The sequence below is a fragment of the Microcebus murinus genome, chromosome 11 (genome assembly GCF_040939455.1).
Source record: "Microcebus murinus isolate Inina chromosome 11, M.murinus_Inina_mat1.0, whole genome shotgun sequence".
In the NCBI taxonomy this organism is placed as follows: Eukaryota; Metazoa; Chordata; class Mammalia; order Primates; family Cheirogaleidae; genus Microcebus; species Microcebus murinus.
The window spans coordinates 26,794,883-26,817,633 of NC_134114.1; the positions used below are offsets into that span (position 1 = coordinate 26,794,883).

The window sequence follows — 22,751 nt, forward strand, 5'->3', positions numbered from 1 at the left end:
AAAACCTATACAGACTTTCCTTCTACGAAAAAATGGCATGTCAAGTTTAAAAACAGGAGAGAAAATTTCAACCTCCCTCACTGTGTGCCCTTTGACTCAGGTCACCAGAAAATGAGTGTTTTAACTAGATGATTGGCAGCATGGGGCTGGTCTCTATTCCACATAAGTTTTGCCCCTCAAGAGCAAAGGAAGAGAAGTGTCTTGCCTCCACGACTCCTTTATTTTAGGCCCATTTAAATGTAGCAACTCCAAATGTAGCATAGTCTCCAGATGTGGGTTAAGACAGGAGAACTCCCAGTAACTCTACATAGTGTTCCGTCTATTCCAATTGTTCAGACTATCAAAGAATCATTCCTGGGACAAGAAAAACAAAAGAAAACTGAAAGAAGTAAATATATACCAAAAATTGATGGGACTTATCTACATCTTTGCCTCCAGGTACTCTGAGAGTGGAATTTGACCAAAGTCAAAAGAGAACAAAGCCAGAAAAGTACTTAGTCCAATGAGGGATAAAAAAGAAAAGCAACAGTATTCTGAAGACTTAGAAGAAGAGCATATTGGTTGAAAATCATTGTGATGGGGAAATGTACATGATATATTTCAGAAAAAAGAAAGTTATTAAACAATATGAGTAAAAAGAATGATTTTTTTAAAAAAATAATGCAAGTGTATACATTATTATCCTTTCTAGAAAGGATTTTAGAAAGTTTTACACTGAACCATCAAGTAATTTTATGAGTAATTTTTCTCCTTTGAGATTTATGTATTTTCTAAATTTTCTGCCATAAATATGTATCACTTCTGAATAAACATGCACATTCTCTACTTCAGCAGCAAATAGGAGAATGAGTACTTTTCTTTATTTTTCATGAGTTGCTTTAAGATGCAGTTGAAATTTTACCACCAATTACTGTGAGAAAGAGCGGCAGAAAATCCAGTAGGTAAAACCAAAACCATTATCTTGTGGTAGGCAGACATTCTCGAGTCTAGATGGAACGTGCTAAATAATTCAGGTCACTAAGTCATTCAGTTACCTGGAGGTCCATTGTTTTGTCAGTGCCAGCTAGTGTGCCTATTGTGATTAACAGCATTCTCAGAACCTAGCTTTTCCACATGCCACGTTAAAGTTCTTTTAAGGTTTAATTAGATAATTGTTAATATCTACCCTCAAAATCCTCTGTTTTGTATTCCCTGTAGATATTACCAATTTATCAGAGTTAGCATTCAATGGATTATCTCTTTGCTATCCTAAGGTCATCACTTTAAAGCTACATTAATGTATTCAGTCAATCATTGTGTTAGTCAGAGAGTCTGTCCATCAGGAAATATTTGTTAAGTGCTAGACATTCTTCTACCTTATTACATTCAAGCATGGTAGTGAACAAGACACTCAGGATACACACTCTTATGGAGCTTACATCCTATTGTGAAAAGATGGTCAATAAATAAGTAGATAAATATGCAAGATCATTTCAGATAATGATGGGTAATGGGAGAAAACAGAAAAATGTGATCAAGGGATACTAGAGAGTTCACTTTAGACAGGATGAACAGGTAAGCTCTCTGAGGAGGTTGCATTTGTACCAGGACTGGAATGGTATGTAAAATTAAGCCTTGAGGCCATTAGGAAAAAGAGTATTTCACAGAGGGTACAACTAGTGCAAATGTCCTGGGGCAGGAACTTAAACATCTTTGTTTAAGGAAAGAAAGAGGTCCAGTGCAGAGCAGATAAATTAGGGTGTATCAGTCATGATCCAGAGAAGAAAACAAAAACCTCTTAATGTATTTAAAATGGAGAAAATTAATGTATGGAATTGGTCACATGGGTGGTAGGAGACCATGAAGCTGAACAGGATAGCGAGGCAATCCCAAGTTCAGAAGTGGCAGGAAGCCACTAGCAGCCTCAAGCTGGGAGGAGTAGGGGATGACACAGGGTTACCAAAGCCCTGGCCAGGGCCACCCAGCAGAAGTTGGAACATGGAGTTCAACAGGAGCACGAGCTGTGGAGGAGCCAGGTCAGAGAGGGTAGGGGTGAATACTAGCACCTCCCTTCCTGCTTCTCCTGCCCATGCCTTCTGCCGGAAGCCTCTGGCAGAAGCCAGCTGACATGGGAGTAGAGCAGAGAACAGAGAAGGAACAGGATTATGAGAAGGAACAGGATTATGGGCAAACAGGAGGCACAGGTGCAGAGAGGGAGAGGAGTGAAGCCTTGGGGAAGCCAGAACTGAAAGGCCCTTAGCTCAGGAAGGTGGGGATCACAGTGTGAAAGGAAGACTTACAGGGGTTCAAGTCCCAGAGGAGAGTGGTGTAAGGTCCCAGAACTTAGACACCTCAACAGTTTCTTCCCCAAGAAAGTTTGCCGCTGCCTATAGGTCTTCTGAATCCCATCTCTGTGCAGAGGTTTGTGTACCCATCCCTCTAATCCCTGTCCCAAATGCCTTGGTAATCTGTCATGGTAAAAAGTCAATTTAAGATTTACGTACTGCACGTCAAAAGCACTCAGATAAAATGTCTATAGCTCAGGACTGTTCAGAGACCTCAGCGATCTGCAATATGTCACAGCAGTTATAAGCACAGACTTCAAATTCAAGCTCTGCCACCTTCCAGCTGTGTAACCTCGAGCAAGTCCTTTAACCTCTCTGTGCCTCTGTTTCCTAATCTGAAAAATGAGGCTAATAATAATACCCACTTGAGAGCATTGTTGTGAAGATTAAGTACGTTCATAGATGAAATGCTCCTGGAACATTTACTGACCCAGAGGAAGTACTTATAAATGTTTGCTTATTCACAGCTCCTATAATATGCCCACTCTAGTGAGGCCATTGGGATTTGAGACAGATTTCCAAGGACATGCTTAATAGTCAAGTTTCCAAATCCCCCAATTCAGGGCTTCTCAAAGTGTGGTCCTAGACCAACAGCAGCAACAGCACCCGGAACGTGTTATTAATGGAAATGCAAGTTCTCAGGCCTCATTCCAGACCTACCTACTGAATTTGGAGGTGTGGCCCAGCCATTTGCGTTTTCACGAAGCATCTACGAGATTCTGATATGCAACTGGTGTCCAGTATTAGCTTGAAACAAACATATCTGAACTCCATTGATTTAATTCATTATACAAAGGCCTCCAGTGAACTACAGTTCACAAATAGGGAATAAGAATTATTTATTGAAAAATGTTCCTGCATCTTTTTTAAACTTCCATTTCACTGTCTATATCCCACGTGAAAGTGATTTTTTAAAATGAAAAATTCGATATAAATGGATGGATTGTTTTTAATGGCAGTGTTCAATGTCTGTACCATTACTCTGTGTGTGTTTGTGTGTGTTTACCTGAGCAAAGCACTAAATTCCTCCTACACCAGCGCTGCCATAGGGTTTTCAGTGCTAGCGTGGGGTGGTTTCCCTTAGCTTTTGTGCTAAGGCTTCTTATCCCACACCACCCCCACGTCCTCTAAGGATCAAGGACCTTGCCCTGCGTCCTGAATGTTGCCAAGGGTGTTGTTCTTATAAGGTAAATACCCAGCAGCACGGGCAGGTGTCCTCCTGCTGCGTAGGCCACAGATGATGTGCTGGCAGCCATAGATCCTTCACCCAGAAGGTTCTGAAGGAAGTGAACATGGCTCCTCTGTGTAAGAGGAGAGAGAAATCCATTGGGCTTCCATCGGGCTTTATCAGGGCAGGGCCTTCTCTCTGAAACCAGAGACCTCTTCCATGTTTGTGACACCCACCCCTCGGACAAGGACACTTATTGCCAATAACTAACAACAATAATATCAATAATTACACTATTAGCGATAGCTGACACCCATTAAGTTTCAGGCACTATAACAAGCATTTTATATATATATTATTTATTTAAATTCCTGAGGTCTTATGAGGTCTCCCAGAGATGGGGCACAATGCTCTTCTCTTTCAAGCAATTTTCATGGCACAAATTCTCCTGTAAGACTTCCCTTTTGATTCTTGGAAGTCAAGTGTGGGAATTAAAATGACTACTGAAAATGATTGTTTTTCTCTTCACATTCCTGCTAAAACAACTCTTGTTTTCCCTACAGGACAAGGGGGCACCTCAGACTGACAAGGAAAAGATTGGAAAAAATGATGAGAAAGGAAAGTCTCTAAGATTAGTATCTCGAGAACTCTTCCCACTACACTCAAAAAACAAATGTTAATCTCCAAACTCATGCAGTTTTCTCTTGCCTGAGTTGTCATACTTCGTTTTGAATCACAGTGGCTTAATTTCACCTGAGTCTGGTGGTGGCAACTATTCATACTCCCTCCTGGCCTTAAAGCTTCCACTTCTTAGACTGTTATCTCTAGTGTGCATGAGTCTGCTCTTGTAAGTCCACTTGAATTCCTTTGGGAAGTAGACATAGTATTGTGAACTAAAAATAAAATTCTAAACCCTCTCCTAACTGAATGGACCCCTCTCGGCCAAGGGGGTGCCAGAATCACCTTAAAATCGAGTTCCCAGCCATGATGGAATGGGAAAGGTAAAGCACAATTACAAATGTATGATTTCTCTTCATAAATATTCATGACTCCTCCTATAGCTTGTGAATTATGTATATTTGACCACCTCACTTGGTACAAAATCCTGTTGCATTTTGTCTCTTCTTTAGTGCACATATGCCTGGGTTCTGGCCAGGGCTCTGTTTCTCAACCTGTTTTAGTGGCCACCCAGTTCGTTGCTACCCTTTAAGAGAAATAAAACTCTCCTTTTTCCAAAGTATATACCTCATTCATTAACAATTACTTTCAGTTAAGAGTATAAATAATCTATGAATGAAGAAATTAAATTCTGGCCTCAGGACATCATATACTGAGCTAAAATTTTGCAAAGTTGTAAATAAGCCTGTACTCTAAACTGCCACATCTTCAAATATTAATATCTTTATTTATTTAATAGAAATATTAAGCTTCGGAATTAGACTACATAGGATCATCTTAGTCCAGCCATTTTTTAGTTGTGGGATTTAACTTCTTTGTTACTTAACTTTACAGCACTTCAATTTCCTCGTCAGTAAAATAGGAATAGTAATAATTTCCCTCTGATAAGGTAGTTGTGAATTTAGTTAAATTATATGTAAAATTCTTTCCATAGTGCCTGAAACTTAATGGGTGTCAGCTATTGCTAGTATTGTGTTATTGCTATTGTTTTTGTTAGTTACCAGTAATTTTGTTCAAAAAAAGAGATTTAAAACAACTTCAAAGATAAATGCAATTTATAAAAATATATCATAATTAGAAGGAAGTAAGAAAGATTAAGAACATTGATAGCTGTAATATTCTAGACTATCATTTTATTGCTACAATAATCTATCTTTGTTATTGGAATTATAATCAATTCTCAAATAATATTAAGGCTTTTGAGTTATTAGGGAACTACTTTTTGCTTTTTTATTTCCACTAATAATCTATATCAAGGTTTTTCCAAGTGTTTTAAAGTAAATATGCATCGTTACATGCATTCTAAAATACACATGTGCACACACACTCCCACACACACTTAAAGCATAAATATTGTCACATGAGGGCACTAGAGGTCACAAGAAGCAGAATTATAATGTCTCTTTAAAGAATAGCACATGTCACTTTTCTAGAGACAAGGTGCTGATACTAAGTTGTATAGAAGTTTATTTAAACTACCTGAAAACATTGTATAAATGCAGATACTGGAGTGATTTTAAGAAATCCAGATTCCCGAGCCTTATGCCAAACCTACTGAATCTAACTCTGCTAACATGGGAAGCTATTGTAAGGTTTTTTCACAACCTTACTTCCACCATTAGAATGAACAATAATGTTGAGGATAGGGAAAAGGTGTGCTGTTGTTTACTACAGGTGGGTTTTTGACAATTCTATTCAATTATGGAAAAGCAATAGGAAGAATCCCATTAGAATTTGGTGTCAGAGAAGTGATCTGGTAGACTCAAAATGACAATGGAATTGATAAGAACTGCTAAAGATAAGACTGAAAATGGAATAGTTTTCCTTTCTGTATGAGGAAGGGGGGAGCTTAGTATATAAGCCTGTTCTCCAGTAAAATGTTGCTATTCACCCATAATTTTAGGGAGGAAAACTGAATTTCCTTTCAAATCCAACCATTTCATATATAAAATTGACCGAGAGATATTTAGCTGATTCAGTCATTTTGAATATCTATTTTGTGGTTCTGCAGAATTCTTCACCTAAAATTGACTTCCTTTATACTCATCTACACTTTGTCTAGCCTCCGTTTCTCCAAAATCAAATTTATAGTTGGTGTGAAATAGATTTGAACACCTTTATGTCTTTCACTCAAATTTTCTTCAACTCCAAAGTAAAAATAAAGAAAGGGACAGGAAACCATATTCACTACAATGAAAGTTCTACACACTGCCTGCTGATGGGAACATCCTCTATTCTGAGTGAATTCACAAATTATTGCCTTAAAGAAGTAATAGAATTTTATAGGATTATTTGCTTCTATGTTAGTATTTCTTTTTATTTTTTAAAAACATGACTGTGTACACTAAAAAAGGCTGCTTAGACTAACAATCATATCTACTTATATTCTATTTTAATCTAAAATTATGGCTTCTCCTTTAGTCATCCTTTAAGCAATTAATGTCTACTAGTTTAAAAGCATTTCTACTATTTGCTTCTGGTATTTTTCCTGGAAATAAATTCTGTATTTGTGTTGCTGTAAGGGAAGCATTTAGACTGAAATCCCCATTTGTCTCTATTCAGTATTTCTGCCTGTGGCACCTCCTACTCCTAGTGTATTGATTCCATTATTTTATAGAAGTTATTTTGATGTCTTTTTCTTAGAATAAAAGTACTCAACTGTTCTCTATCATTTTCTGTGATTCAAGAGGAAATAATTTTAAGTGTAAAAGAGAATAATTGAGGATAATATCAGACATTTCACAGCATTCTTCTCTTCCACCACTATTCCACTATTCTTATTAATTTTATCAATAAGTAATATTAAAAGCTTGCAATGTGCAAATCACATTCTCAATGCCCTAATGTATTGTTTCATTTATTCTTCCTCGCATGCCTTTTATAGAAGTGGTAATATTGGCCCATTTTACAAATTAGGAAAGTGAGGTATATAAATATTAAATCATCTGCTCAAAGTCACACAGGTAATAGATGGAAAAGCAGAGGACTTGAACCCAAGTTTGGATGACTCTAGAGCTGACCTTTTTAAACACCACTCAATACTGTCTTGCATGTTTATTGTCATTGTATAATATTTTTAGTTTTAAAAACTCTATATTTATATTAGGCTGAATTATGTCTCTCAAAGGCATCGGGTCCTTATCTCTGGAACCTGTACATGTTACCTTATTTGGAAATAGGATCTTTGTAAATGTGATTAAGTTGAGGATTCTGAGATGAAGAGATTATCCCAGATTATCAGATGGGACCTAAATGCAATCATATGCACCCTTATAAGAGGAAGACATGTGACTTGAGACAAAACAGATTGAAAAAAAGAGGAAGGCAAAGGGGGACTGAATACAGAAATAAGAGAAAATGTGAAGATGGAGGCAGGGATTGAAGTGATGTGCCACAAGCTAAGGAATGCTAGCAGCCATAGGAAACTAATAATTTAGAATTCAAGAAACCATGTATAACTGCGCTGATAATTAGGGTCTACTAACAATAGAAGAAAGGTGGTTTGGTGATGACCTCATCTTTTAAAATGGTCTGATTTTTTTTAAAGTTGACTTGGTATTTCCATAATTTCATTCATTATTTTAAAATAAAGAAAAGCACGCACATTGAACAGTGAAAATGTATAGCTCTATAAAATAGATTGAGGGAAGAAAACTAAAATTTAGGTGTCTTCCTTGTTAATTCTTAATTCCTAAAACATGCTCAGTCACCATGTACTTGTGCCTCATCCTATTTTATGTACATAGAATCACTTGGCTGTGCTCTGGTGCTCAGGGTGCTCAGAATGGCTAATATTATACTTGAAGAGCATCCCAGCTTGACAGTTCACTTGAAGCTCCTTGCAGAGGTGATGATGAATAATTTGCCACAGGGTGTCACATTGGCAACCTTTTTCATAACTTTCTACTGATAGAAGAAACTCCCCTAAAGTTTTAGCTTCCTCCCCTTCTGCTGACCCATCTGATAATCTGGGATAATCTCTTCATCTCAGAATCCTCAACTTAATCACATCTACAAAGGTCTTATTTCCAAATAAGCTAACATGTACAGGTTCCAGAGATAAGGACCCGATGCCTTTGGGAGACATAATTCAGCCTAGTATAAATATAGAGTTTTTAAAACTAAAAATATTACACAATGACAATAAACATGCAAGACAGTATTGAGTGGTGTTTAAAAAGGTCAGTTGATCCCTTCCTCTCCTTCTATGTAATAGAATTGAGGAGAAGAAAAGCAGCAGAATATCCTCATGTTATGGACTATCTCCTCCTTTTGTGCCACTCTAACCTCCCAACCTCATGATCAAATTTTTAACTTCTTTGAGTGAAAAAAATTCTACATCCATTCATTGTATCTTTTAATCTGATTCCGTATTCCAATTGCCTTATGAAATAACTTGTATTTATAAAAATCTCAGGCAATATCTCAATGTATTTCCTAAAAGAGCCTGAAAATTATTTTTAAAACATTTGAATATAGACGTTTTAACAATATTGATTCTGCCAATCCATGAGCATGGTATGGTTTTCCATCTGTTCACATCCTCTAAAATTTCTTTCTTGTGCTTTGTAGTTCTCATTATATAATTATCTCACTTCCTTAGTTAAATATATTCCTAAATATTTTATTTTCTTTGATGCTATTGTGAAAGGTATTGTGTCTTCAATTTGATTCTCGACTTGACTGTTATACTACCCAAAGTGATCTACAGACTCCATGCAATCCCTATTAAAATACCAATATCATTTTTCACAGGTCTAGAAAAAATATTTCTACACTTTGTATGGAACCAGAGAAGACCCCATATAGCCAAAGTAACCATAAGCAAAAAGAACAAATTGGGAGGCATCAGTCAGCCAGAATTCAAGCTATACTACAAGGCTATAATAACCAAAAGAGCATGATAGTAGCATAAGAACAGAGACATAGAACAATGGGACAAGACTAGGAATCAAGATATAAAACCATCCTCATATTGTCATCTGATCTTTGACAAAGCAGACAAAAATATACACTGGGAAATCCTATTCAATAAATGGTACTAGGAAAATTGGATAGCCACATACAGAAAACAGGATCTGCACTTTTCAACTCTCACAAAAATCAACTCACAATGGATCACAGACTTAAACTAAGGTATGTAACCATAAGAATTTTAGAAGAAAATGGAAAAACTCTTATAGACATTGGCCTATGCAAAAATTTATGAAGAGGATCCCAAAAGCAATCACAGCAACCACAAAAATAAATGAATGGGACATGATCAAATTAAAAAGCTTCTGCACAGCCAAGGAAACTATCATGAGAGTGGACAGACAACCTACAAAATGGGAAAAAATATTTGCATGCTACACATCCAATAATGGGCTGATAACTACAATCTGTATAGAACTCAGGAAAATTCAAAAGAAAAAATCAAACAACCACATTAAAAATTGAGAAAAGGACATAAAGAGAAACTTTTCACTAGATGATAGACTAATGGCCAAGAAACATATGAAAAATTGCTCAACATCTCCAATCATCAGGGAAATGCAAATCAAAACCACAATGAGATATCACTTAACTCCAGCGAGAGTGGCCTTTATCAAAAATTCCCAAAACAACAAATATTGGCATGAATAAGGGGAGATAGGAACATTCATACACTGCTGGTGAGACTGCAAACTGGTACAACCTCTATGGAAAGTAATTTGGAAATACCTCAAAGAACTAAAAGTAGAACTACCATTTGATCCAGCAATCTCAACACTGGGTATTTACCCAAAGGAAAAAAAGACATTTTATAATGTTTATGGCAGCATAATTTGCAATTGCAAAAATGTGTAAACAATCTAAGTGCCTATCAATATGTGAATGGATTAGTAAAACATGGTATATGTATGGAGTACTACTGTACTCCATGGAGTAGTACCATGGAGTACTACTCAGCCATAAAAAACAATGGTATTATCTTGTATTATCCTTGATGGAGCTGGAACTCATTTTTCAAAGTGAACTATCACAAGAATGGTACTCACCACAGGTACTCACCATTAAATTGGCACTAATCAATTAACACTTCTGTGCACATATGGAAGTAACATTCATCTAGTGTGGGGCAGGTGGGAGAGGGGAAAAAGGGATGGGTAAATTCACGCCTAATGGGTGCAGTGTGCACTTTCTGGGGGATGGGCACACTGTATCTCTGACTTGGGTGGGGCAAAGTCAATATATGTAAACCAAAGTGTCTGTACCACTGTAATATTCTGGAAAAAAAAAGAAAGAAAGAAACACATAATCACATGCACTTGTTGTTACATGGAGCAAAAACAACAACAACAAAATTTATATAGAAAATGTAATATGTGTTTAAAAACAGAATAATTTGCTTTGTTACTTCTTGCTTATTTTTCTTTATCTTCTTGTTCTTAATCTTATCCTATTTATTGCCAAATTTCTACTCTATATTTTCTCCTTTGCTTAGTAAAGAACAAAATAACTTCTTAATATTCTTGCTCTTTCTAGTCTCTTCATAAGTATAAATAAACTAAGGTCATCAATTCTTATGTGTTGAATTGTGTTTCTCCAAAAATATATGTTAGAGAGTCCTAAAACCCCTTACCTCAGAAATTCAACCTTATTTAGAAATAGGATATTTACAAATGTAATGAAGTTACAATGAGGTCATGAGAGTGGACCCTAATGTAATCTGACTAATGTTCTTATAAAAGGGGAAATGTGCACCCAGAGACAGACAAAGGGATGACACACAGGCAGGAAACGGCCATGTAATCAGAGTAGTGCATCCACAAACCAAGGAATACCAAGTATTTCCAGAAAGTACCAGAAGATACTAGTGACAAGGAAGGATTATCCCCTAGAGAATCCTTGTCAGAGAAAGTACAACCCTGCTGGCACCTTGATTTTGGATTTCTGGCCTCCAGAACTCTGAGACAATAAATTTCTGTTGTTTTTGAGAAACCCAGTATTTGGTAGGAAAAGAATACATTAATAAACAATGAAATAACTAAAGATAGAATTGTAATGCATTATAATTATATGTGTTGTTCAGAATGACAGGCTATATCAAATGTCACCACCCAAAGGGATCATCTGGAGGAGAGAAGTGTGAGTCATGCTAATAAAAAGAGAAGTTCAGAAGAGTAATTGAGGAAATCAGTTAATGCAACCTAGAATGGCTGCCTGTTGCCCAAGATGTCTTGTAATTAATTACTCCACTTAAAAAGAATTCACTGATCTCAGAATGCTGCTTTTTTGAGGAGACTCAGAGAAGATCTAGTAATGTTTCGTGCATCCCTTGGGACTCTCTATACTTCGCTACCATGGTGAGGCCTTCCCTACCCCTCATGCTTGGGAGCATTGACCTCTCTACCCTTTCTGACCCCATTGTTCTCTGTATACATCTCTATTTATTTAAGCCCTTTTCACACTGTATTTACAATTATTTGTTTCTGTTTCTTTCTCTTCCACTAGTCTGATGGTTTCAAAAACTATGCATTGGCACATTACAGGTATTCAGTACATATTATTGGAAGGATAGAATGAACTGGAGACTATAGAGGTCAAGTGATTCGCACAATGTCACTGCAATAACATATTTTATTTTGTGTTTAAAATTCCTAACAGATTTAAAATAAAAAATGATGAGAAATTTTTGATTTTACTACAACAAAGAGATATTGATTTCTCTGGGTGAATCTAAATGCTCCTTTCTTTCTTTCATCTGCTCCTTCCCCTATGAGAAGTAGAAATATTGACATGCATGGGCAAAGCTTATTTATTGGACTAACTACATAGGAAAGGAAGTGCTTGATGTGATGAGGAAAGGGAGAGTAACCTTGGCATGCCCATGGAAGATTCTTGCCTTGTCACTTTTTTTGTCGATTTTCTATTTCTTTCCTTTTTTTTTTTTTTGCTGACCGCAGAATGATCTGGAGTAATGGAATTAAACAAGGTTGGCTCTAAAGCTTGTGGAGAAATGAAGCATTGGGAAATAAAGCTGTGGTAAACCTTAACTACATGAAGATGGTAGAGGTGAGCAAAGTTCTGAGCTAGTAGCATGGAGAAGGGTTGGGAGGGTGCGGGGCACATATTCCCTCACTTTATATCTGGGGAGTCAGAAACCATCTAAGGTGGGTGAATCCATAAAAGAGTTGTAAATGTATTTTTGAGCCTCTAACAAGACAAAATAAAAACATTAAAAAATATATATCTAATAAACATTAGTGGAAGAACAAGGGAATAGAGGTAATAAAAGTGAGCTATATTTCTCATGTTTTAGGGCAAGAAGTCAATTGGTACTACTTAGCCTAAATAAAGAAATAGAAATATAAACATATTACTCAGAATTATGAAGGAGACTATGAGAAGAATTAAGATAGTCAAATTACCTAAGGAGATAGCTATGAGTAAGAAACAGGGAGAAGACATATTTTGATTTTATATTTCTCTTTGCTGTTTAAATGTTTTATTTTCCAGTGTGTCTATTCTAATAGTGATATTGAAATATTTCCTTTTATGAATATTATATCAATTAGAGTACTTTCTTGGCAAATAAACAGAGTGATTGGATCTGGGTGACTCTTGCAGTTTATCTCCTAGAACAAGAAACTATGAGATCTGAAGTATCTCTGGCTCCATTTCTTCATGCCTGGTTTGTCCTGCCCTCTTCTATGTGTGGGTACCATTTTCAGACTCATGATAGGTTCAGACATAGCATCAGTAAGGGATGCTGTTGGTGCCCTGCCCAAATACCCTTCACTAGAACAGCTCAACTTGTTCCTAAGCTGCTGTGAGAATTGCATATGGCCACGTAGGAGCCACCTTTCCTGCTAGGGAATGCTCCTTCTTCTCAGGGTAGAGGAAAGAGTGAAAAACAACAATGACTAATGACTGACTAACATGGGGATACAAAAGAACAGCCTATTGCCTCAAACTGGGACCAACTTCATGTTGCAGTTTTTGCTCCAGGGCTTCTTGTAGGACCAGGTTGAAGCCAATCTTCACTGGAGAATACATTCTTGCTTAGTTTTCTTCCAGCACTCTGTTCTGCTTCCCTCACTCCTCTTCTCCAGAGAGTACACCCTCAGTACAAACCTTTCATGAGAATTCACATCTCTGCTGCTTCCCTAGGGAGCCTAGCCTAAGTTAAGATACCATCTCTGGATCTCATTCATCCCAGAATTTCCCTCATCCATCTCCAGCTGACTTCTACCCTTGCTCATCTTCTGAAAATGCATCACATGCCCAGACCAACTATGGGTCAAGGAAATGACATTACTGTCATTACCTTAGACACCTGGGATAGGGTGGATTTGGGGGAATCAATCATCAAAACCACTACAAATATTAAGGGATCTGACCATGGTTGTCTTGGCGTGGGGCACTGGTAAATCAATTTCTGTTTTGATTCCACCACACCAAATCTGAAAGTGCAGGAAACTGGGATGAGCATGCATAAATTATTTGAGTAAATGTATAAGCTCTTGTTAACTTCAAAGAAACACTATTTTTCCAGGTTGTCTAATTCTCAGGCAATGCCAATGCCACAAGTCTCTAAAGTCATTTTTAAAACTTTAACGGGAGTACATTACTTCTTTGGGAGATGATTCTGCAAAGGAATAATGCCACATTTCATGATTTTCACTGCACAATGACACATAGTTAAAGTTGACAAAGAAAGCTTCTTTTCTTTCCTGAGCACAAATCTGCTAGAAAATGCTGCCAGACTAAAAAACCCAGTCATTCTGAAACCAAAAGGTCAGGACAAAACATACAAATCAAAGTTTCTCAGTCTATTATAAACAAAACTCATGTGAAATAAATTTTTCCAGGCAATGATGACATCACCAAGGAGCAATAAAAATTATCTGTTTCTTCAATTTGTGAAGAAGTTAGAAAATTGAAGCAAATGGGGTGATAATATAGGGTTGTTTCTTCACTAATATTCTTTGACTTACCTCTCCCCAGATTCCAAGCTCCACACTGGCACTATAGCTCCATATTTTCTGGCTCTCCTTTCATTTTTAAGAAAACACACCGAAATAAAGTAAGAAGTGAGCTGACAGCCAGGGAGACAAGATGTAGTATTTATTATATGAGAAAATGAAAATATATGGCCTTTACTCTTTTGTGCTTTCAATTTTCCAGATCTTAAAATGGTTTTTATTTTTTATTTTTTGGTTTTGTTTTGTTTTATGACTTCCTCAGGAGAAAATATGAAGGCGAATGTCATTATCTGAAAAGTAAATCAAATTTCTCACAAAGAGGGAGCAATTAACTATGCCCTGTATAGCCCTATGTAGTGTTCCAAGCATTTAGAAAACAGAAAATAAACTCTAGAAAATTTAGAGCTCAAGAAAGTGTAGAAAATGGAAACTAAAGTCTATAGAAAACTTAGATCTCATGAAGTGACAGTGACCACGTAGAGATACATCTCTGATGTGCAAGGCTCCACAGTGAGATGAAAATCATCTTGCCTTGATGGAGTCTAGAAATTGAAATTCTGGTCCTTGCTTTACTACTTGCTCACTGTGTGACCTTGCACAAGTCACTTAACCTTCCTAGTTTGAAATTTCTTACTCTGGAAACATTAGGAGATGATAATAATAGTAACGATGATGATGCTGTTAATTGTACATGATGACATTATATTTGCCCGGCACACACAATGTGAAAAGCACTGTGTAGAATGTTTATTAATCCATATGTCTCATTTTCTTTTCTCGGAAAACTCTGATATAGGTATGTGAATTCCTATTTTATAGAATCAGTCTATCTGTTAAGAGGCGTTTGGTGCCAAGCCCCACAGGAAACCTAATCAATTGATCTATCCAGTAAGAAGGACTGAGTATTTCCCGTAATAGAAAGTCTCAAGCTCTGTCAGTGCAGCAACCCGTGATGTTCCCAAGGCCAAAAGCAGTGGCATCTCTTCCTTCTGCTGTCCTGTTTCTGCCACGTGGACTCCCAGCGCGACCCTTCCTGCTCACGAGATGGCTGCTGCGGTTCTGAAGCCACATCCTCCATAGCGGTGAGTGCTGGCCGGCAGAAAAGGCTATTTCTGTCAATGGATCTCTTCAGGAGAAAGGAAAATTTCCTCATAATTCTCCCGGGCTGATCTCCTTTATGTCTTGTTGACCAGAAATGAGTAATGTGTCCATCTCCAAAACAATCTCCGGAAGGAGCCATGCAATTACCACAATCTCTTTAGACCGAGTCTGATTGATCCTGAGTTGAAGGAGAGGCTCTGCCACACCCAAAGCTGAACAAAATAAGGGATGGGGCCATGGGTATTGAACATTCTGACACACTAGCAAACAGGGGGCCAAAAATACAAGTTTTTTGCCCAAAATCAAAGCTAGTGAGAGGCAGAGGCAGGACTTAAATCTAAGTCTATCTGACAACACACACTCTGATCAGTTCTGAAATCTTTCCCTGAATCCTGTTGTATCATGTTCCCAAATAAGAAATTTTACAGAAAGGCTAAATCATTTGCAAGGTACATTTTGGAAAACCCACTTACGCAATTAACTTTAATTTTAAATTAGAAATTCCTTTATTCATGTGTTAGAGATCAGCACAATTTAGTAGTTGAAAATAGTTGGCCTATTTTCACATAAAAATGAATTTTTGTTATAATTATTGGGAAAACACTTCTGCTTTGGAACAAGCAGTGGGATAATGTAATATTGAGAAAAGACTTCTGCAAAAGTAACCAACAATGTTTTTATTCTCTCATTCATCAGTTTTTGTTTGCCTCTGAGACAACCCCCTTCTTAGTCAGCTTGTACTCAGCCTTTTTATGAATTCAGGTACCCAAAGCTATTGTCTTCACTCTACAAATTCCATTCTGCTGATGGCAACAATGTCTTCTAAATTTATTTTTGCTGTCTTTCAACTCAATCAGGTATTTAAGCTTGGAAAAACAAAATGAAATTAAGCAAATGGCATTTTAAACAATCTGAGATTATAAATGTATTTATGAATAGACAAAAGTTATTGTTAATATTAGTTTGAACAAATTAGCTCAAAATTTAGCAACTTAAAACATTTTATTTTGCTTATGATTTTGTGGTTGGTAATGCAGGATAATCTCAGCTAAGGGTTTTACTTGTGGTCTCTCAAATCGTTTTGGTCAGATATTGGCGAGAGCCCCAGTCATTTGAAGATTGGACTTCCAAAATGGCTCACTCTGCTGGGCCTGTCAACCAGAGAAAGTGTACATTGCCTCTCAGGAAGCCCTGAGATTCTCACTGCATAATTGCTGAGTCTTGAGAGGGATGTCCCCATGGGAAGCATTCAGGCATCACAGGTTCTAAGAGGCAAGGCAGGAGCTGCATGGTTTCTTCTGATCTAGCCCTGGGAGTTCCAATGTCGCTTTTCCTGGATTCTCTCGGTTAAAAGGAGACTCTGGTTGCAAAGAGAGGAGCATTTGACTCTCCAATGCTAAAGGAATGAAAAGAGGAATGATAAATAATTTGTGACTATCTAGTTCATATTTTTTCTAGTTCAAATATTCATATTTTTTAAAGTATAGTTTTAAAAGAACTCACCTTCACCAAAACGAAGTCCTGGAAGCAAAAAAGTGTGTCGTCCATAAACTATGATATGGTAATTGCTGTGTAAAGGAATCTGTGCTTTTGTTGGATATCATCTGGTAGACAAAAAGAAGGAATATTATCACTCAAACAATATATCTAGTTTTGATGGGCAATACTTAAGCAATTGTCTGTTTGTGACTTTTTTTCCCACCTTTGATTTTTCCAGGAAAACTTCAACTAAATCTTGATTTGTTTGACTTGAAATCATGCAGTCATATTTTCCTCTAATCAGTCAAAGAAAACAAAATTCTTTTCAGACTGGGCAGGAAAGTATTATCACAGTTGTTTTCACCCAAAAGAACAAATTTAAATAGGATTCACTTAATCAAAGACAATAAAAAGGTAGAAAGAAAATTGGAAGTGTTTATTGTCATCCTTCCTGGTCCAGTCTTCTCAAACCTTAATGTATGTGTGAATTCTATGGAAAATTTAAACTCTTGATTCTTATTCAGTAGGTCTTGGGTGGGGCTAGAAATATGCATTTTCAAAAGTTCCTAGGAAATATTGATGCTTCTAGGTTAAAAGACCACATTTTGGCTAGTGAAGGGGTAAATTAACTTAGAAATAATTGGATTTGACTGGGAGGGGAGACATTGGAAAATGGAACTGGTGGAAAGTTGCTATATGCTTAGCTGGATTTTCAAGAGTAACAAATTTGAATGCATTTAAAATTCTTCTTAATCTTTGATTTTTTAAAAAGCCATTTAATGTTTACTAATGGCAAAATATATGAAAATATGCAGAAATGAAAATACTATCAGGTTCTATTTCATAATGAATTTTAATGAAGGAAATTATGAGAAATATAACCTATTACATTAACTCATAATAACAGCTAAATTCATGATGAAAAATATGGCACATTACTATAGCTGAGTTCAGGAATCCATTTTCCTGAGAATAAAAACAAAGCTGATGACATTAAATGGCTTTGATTGATATTTTAAAAAATATTTAAAATACTAAAACAGATAATGAAATAGGAGGTCTCAGGCATCCCTCCCACCCACAACCTCTAGAAGATCAAGTAACAACTATCTCTATTACTGTCACCTTCATGAGCTCTAAATTTTCTATACAGTTTATTTTCCATTTTCTAAACTTTCATGAGCTCAAATGTGACAGTTTGTTTTCTGTTTTCTAAAAGCTTGGAACACTCTCTGCATAGGGTTACATAAGGCGCAGTTTAATTACTCCCTCTTTGTAAGGAATTTGATTTACTTTTCAGATAGTGACATTCTTCTTCATATTTTCTCCTGAGGAAGTCATAAAAGAAAACCAAACCCAAAAAACCCATTTTAAGATATGGAAAATCTCACATGGTAGTGATACTCATTGGGTGCAGGTCAGGTGGAGGGTGGAGGTGGGGGGGGGTGGAGCTTGTGGGGTGGGTAAACCCACAGCTAATGGACACGGGGCACACTGTATGGGGTAAGGACACGCTTGTGGCCCTGGCTTGAGTGAGGCAAATGCATTTCATGCAACCAAAAGGTTTGTACCCCCATAATATCCTCAATTTAAATAAATAGAAAGTAAAACTAAGATATGGAAAACGGAAAACACAAAAGAGTAAAGACCATATATTTTCATTTAATATTCTATTATACAAGAATTTTATAATTTATTCAATAATCCCTATTCATTTAAGTTGCTTCTATTTTTCCCTATTTTGTAATACCATAAAAAGCATTCTTAAATGCTTATTTTTGCACACGCTCCCCATTTATTCTTATGAAACTCTTTTTGTTTTACCTATGAGAGGTAAAATTCACATCGCACAACCCAAGGAAGCACCATTTTCATAGAATACAAGGTAAGTGGCACCCCTGCACTTATGCAGTGTGAGGCAACACTGTCGAGGTATTGATGCTTCATGCTCCCTGACTAGAGGCCATCTGTCCCCTTCCGGCCAGTGCGAGGGGATGTCCAGAGGAGATTCTCATGAGGAAGAAACAAGATGATTAGCAGCCAAACAGGAGGATGTTTACTGAATGCCCAACGCTAAAGAGCTGAACGTCAGTACTAGAAGTGTTACAAAATACGGAAACACAGAGAGCTACGCTGTGGAGTGGCTTCACTACTTATTAATAATCAAAGTAATTAATACTGCAAAATAATATAACTGTTAGGCTGAACCCAGACACTAGTGGGAGGTTCCATGGGAACTTTCCCTTTAAACTGGCCCCGCCCCTTTTAGGGCCCACCCAAACTCCACCCCTTTGAGAGCCCGCCCAAACCCCACTGTAAAACCCTAGATGCAGGTCATTTCAGGGCTGATGCTATCTTGGACTCAGCCCAACAATCTGCAGACACTAAACTTCTTTTTACCTTATACCGGCTTCGTGCGTTCCTCCCTCAGCGTTTCTAACAGTAAGGAGTTTGATCTTTCAGACTCCATGCTCAGGGAGTGAAACTTTAATCTCTGTTTAAGATCATATTTCACCTTGAAATACTTGAAAATCTAGTCGAACAAATTAAGGGTAAATGGAATTTGTCTCAGTTGCTTCTGGTATAAACTCAGCAAAATCAAGGTTTCCTTTAATCCCTCTGCCCCTCTGCTCCCTGGACTACTCCTAAGCTCTGACTCATGCATTGCTCTACCATCACTGGAACAGAGTTTTGAGTCCAGGGCAGTTGGCATCTGTCCCTGCTGTCTTCCTCCACTGGCCGGAAGGGGACAGATGGCCTCTAGTCAGGGAGCATGAAGCATCAATACCTCAACAGAGTTGTCTCACACTGCATAAGTGCAGGGGTGCCACTTACCTTGTATTCTATGAAAATGATGCTTCCTTGGGTTGTGTGATGTGAATTTTATCTCTCATAGGTAAAACAAAAAGAGTTTCATAAGAATAAATGGGGAGCATGTGCAAAAATAAGCATCTAAGAATGCTTTTTATGGTATTACAAAATAGGGAAAAATAGAAACAACTTAAATGAATAGGGATTATTGAATAAATTATAAAATACTTGTATAATAGAACATTAAATGAAAATATATGGTCTTCACTCTTTTGTGTTTTCGATTTTCCAGATCTTTATTTTTAATTTTTATTTATTTATTTATTTAAATTGAGGATATTATGGGGGTACAAACATTTTGGTTGCATTAATCAGTGCATATACTGGGATCTCTCCAGCCCCGTCTGCTCTCCCATCTGCATCCTCCTCAACCTGGCAGGGAGATCACTTCTGGCCTGTGGTCCACTCTCAGCCACTTCCTTCCAGTTCACAGGAGCTGGAGAGAACATTTGTTTATTCGTCTGCACTTTTCCAGATGGTGTATGTTGTCGGTAGGGTGGGGTTTGAGGGGGGAGCTTCAGCCCCCTTTACCTGAACATACTATGCTACCATTGCTCTTTTAAGGCTGCCTCAGCATGCTTGGGTAGGAAGAGGAGGAAGGAGCGGGAAAAGGCTACTCTGACAAGCTCGGAAACTCTCTGGAGTTCCTCAAAACGAAAGTGAAGTACAAATACTCTGTGACCTCAGATTCCCAAGCCTATCCAAGTTTTGTCCTCTACTCCACTCATGCACAGGGATTCCGTCCCAAGCAAGAGAAAAAAAGTGCTGGGTCTAGAAACTTTCTTGTTTGTATTCCCTTATTCCCCCCTATTTGTCCCCAGGCTAGTAAGACCTTTATCTAGTCTATGGTGGCAAGGTCATCTAGCATCTCATCTATTCTCTTTCCAATATATTGTTCAGGGCCAAGTTATATGTAATCGTGAAAATCAAAAGCCTTGGCTGTGAAGACTACAAATTTTTGCCCCCTTAGGTCTCAGTGCATGTATAGGTGTCTTGTCTACAGTGACGCCTCCATCACAGAAGCCAAGATGGAGCTGAGCGTAAGACCAGCTCTCCGCTGACCACCACTACCAGGGCTCAAAAAGTGCCTAGCACCCTGAGTAATACCCCTTTTGCAGCAGGATTTCCTGTCTTCATCAAATGGAGTCAAATGAGAGTCCCCCAAATCTTCCTGCTCCTGCCGCATCACCTCCTCAACTGTTCCATGCACATTTTAGGCACCTACGAATCTCAAGGCCTACAGCGTTCTTCCCTCAGATATCTGCTCCTTCATTGCCCTGTGACTTTTCTCAAATTCATCTCCACGAGGGCCTTCCTAGGGAGGGAAATTTTAGCCTACATAAAATTTCAGCTCCCTATCTGCTATGGTTTGAATGTGTCCCCTCCAAAATTCATGTTGAAACTTAATCTCCATTGTGTTAGTTATTAAGAGTGGTGCCTTTGGGGAAGTGACGAAGTCGTGAGGGCTCCACTCTCATGAATGGATGGGGTGGGGAATCTGCAGCGCTGGGGCCACATATGGCCATCTAGATCCTTGAGTGGGACCTTTTGACTGAATCCAAATTTTACAGAACACATCCTTTTAATAAATTCCTGGAAGGGACTAGCTTAGGCCTCTTTTTGCCCTTCTGCTTTTGCCAGGCAAGAACACAGAGTCTTCACCTATGGAGGATGCAGTTACAAGGTACAATCTTGGAGGCAGGGAATGAAGCTCTCATCAGACACCAAACCTGCTGGCATGTTGATCTTGGGCTTTTCAGTCTCCAGAACTATGAGAAGTTAATTTCTATACTTTATAAATTACCTAGCCTCAGGTGTTTTGTTATAGCAGCAGAAACAGACTGAGTCACTGCCTGTATTTAGTAACTACATCCCTTGTGTTATAATTTTTCCTAAGCAATTATCACAAGAGTACAAGTACTTTTTTTCTTATTATCTGTCTGTCTCTCTCATGCATATAAGTGCCAAGAGAGCAGGAATTTTTATTTGTGCTTTTTATTGCTATAATGCCTATTATATATATAAAAATTATATTCAGTCTGGAGAGATTTAAGGAGTAATCCAACAGGGAAAAGGGACTAGGCAAGGAGGAGTGGGGGGACTATTGAACAGGAAGAACACTCCAACAATGAGATGTGAAAGCATGTCAATGGTCAGCTAGCAAAGAGCTTTCTTTCACAGGGAGGAGTAAGTGAGGCTGGAAAGAACCAGGGGTGGAAAGTGAAATGAGCAGATGGTGGGATTGGACTGGGAATTGGACAGGTTGATGAGGGAATGCTTTCCCTGAGGTCAGCCAATTCTTTCCGTTAAGGAGAAAAGGAGGGGTTATTCCACATTCCAGTGGTCAAGGGTGCACCAAAGTTCTGTTCCTCCCCGAGGGAAGGAGAGAAGCCTAACTAAAGTTTGATCAACCCAGATTAGTGGGCATTTTTTGCAGATTGGTAGTGGAAACAAACATTTCATAAATGTTTATTATCATTTATGAGGCAGAGAATGGGAATTTGGAGGGTCTGTGTCTGGCCTTGTTGTAGCTAAGCACAGGGGACATCACTGAGTCTTATCTAAGTCATATGGAGCAGGGTGCTTCTCTGCAGCAAGCTGTTTAAGGCAACACAAAAGGGTGATTCTCACTGATTTCCCAGGATTCTGGGGCTCAGGTAAAGTTCAATATTGTCAGCCAGTGCCTAAAACAGTGCCTACCGTAGAATAGGTACTCAATAAATATTTGTTGAATAAAGGAATTAATTAATACCTGCTTAGAAAAGAGAAGAGAGGTGAAAGGATAACCAGACCAGGCAGGAAGGAATGGGGAGGAAGCCCGATTATTGTCTCAGATTTACCTTCTCAGATTTACCTTACCTTAATCACATAGTACTGTGGTTACCAGTGAGGGCTCATTAGGGGCCAAGCATTGTGCTAAGTGTGTTATATGCATAATCTGGTTTCAGTTCTGACTGAGGTGTGACAACTGGGATGCCTTGGCTTTTGCCTGTTGGTGTTTGAAATGGGCTGATTGGTGAGGATAGCTAAAGACCGACTATGTTCTCATCTGAAATTGCCTTTGAAAAAAGAAAAAAACAGAACAAGTTAAAAATTTTTTTTCTCAGGTTTTATAAATTTGTTATTAAGCTCTATATGCAAGTTTTCTTTTAAGAGAGTCAAGGAACATGTCTATAACCT

General features: G+C 37.8%; 2 long non-coding RNA genes across 3 annotated transcripts in view; both read right to left on the reverse strand.

Annotated features, from left to right (window-relative positions):
* LOC142873718 (uncharacterized) overlaps positions 1–1,065 on the reverse strand; it is a 42,870-nt gene extending 41,805 nt beyond the window's left edge. The window contains exon 1 of the long non-coding RNA XR_012921669.1: positions 1,035–1,065. This is a non-coding gene — a long non-coding RNA (uncharacterized LOC142873718). The remainder of the gene's footprint in view (positions 1–1,034) is intronic.
* Positions 1,066–16,529: 15,464 nt separating this feature from the next.
* LOC105855449 (uncharacterized) overlaps positions 16,530–22,751 on the reverse strand; it is a 41,872-nt gene continuing 35,650 nt past the window's right edge. For both annotated transcript variants that reach the window (XR_001146628.3, XR_012921670.1), the window contains exons 3-6: positions 22,431–22,630; positions 16,924–16,996; positions 16,725–16,825; positions 16,530–16,617 (exon numbers count right to left, since the gene is read on the reverse strand). This is a non-coding gene — a long non-coding RNA (uncharacterized LOC105855449). The remainder of the gene's footprint in view (positions 16,618–16,724; positions 16,826–16,923; positions 16,997–22,430; positions 22,631–22,751) is intronic.